Here is a 599-nt window from a genome sequence, read left to right as displayed (position 1 = left end):
CGGACAAGCCTGTTGTGGCGGAGGCAATGGTTGTATCTATGGCTAGGGTTTGGTGCCCTAAGGGTCTGGACTGCAAGGATCTCGGCGATAACATCTTTTTATTCACTTTTCATCGGCAATCCGGGAAGTGGAAGGCGCTGTAGGAGGGACCTTGGGAGTTTGGCAAGTCACTGTTGGTCGTGGAAGACTGCATTCCCACAAAAACAGTCAAGGAGCACGAGTTCAGGTGGATCCCTATATGGGTGCGACTCTTTGATCTTCCTCTTGGTATGATGTGCAGAGAGGTAGGAGAGGGTATAGGGAATTTTATTTGCAAGTCAATGGAGGTGGATGTTGGTTCTGATGGAACGGTGGTGGGCAGATATCTCCAAGTGAAGACAAGGATTGATTAAGGGAGCCACTCATGCGAGGGTTTATGTCTGCTGAGGAGGAAGAGGAAAAAGAAGCTAGGGATAAACTGAAAAAATAGGAGGAGGAAGATGATGAGTTGTGGTGCCGCTTTGAGTATGAGTTCTTCCCAAACTTTTGTTACACATGTGGCTCCTGGATCACATTGACAAAGACTGTAGTATCAAGTTGGTTAAGGGAGAGAGGCAATA

The sequence above is a fragment of the Triticum aestivum genome, chromosome 2B (assembly GCF_018294505.1).
Source record: "Triticum aestivum cultivar Chinese Spring chromosome 2B, IWGSC CS RefSeq v2.1, whole genome shotgun sequence".
In the NCBI taxonomy this organism is placed as follows: Eukaryota; Viridiplantae; Streptophyta; class Magnoliopsida; order Poales; family Poaceae; genus Triticum; species Triticum aestivum.
This window is presented reverse-complemented; position numbering follows the sequence as displayed.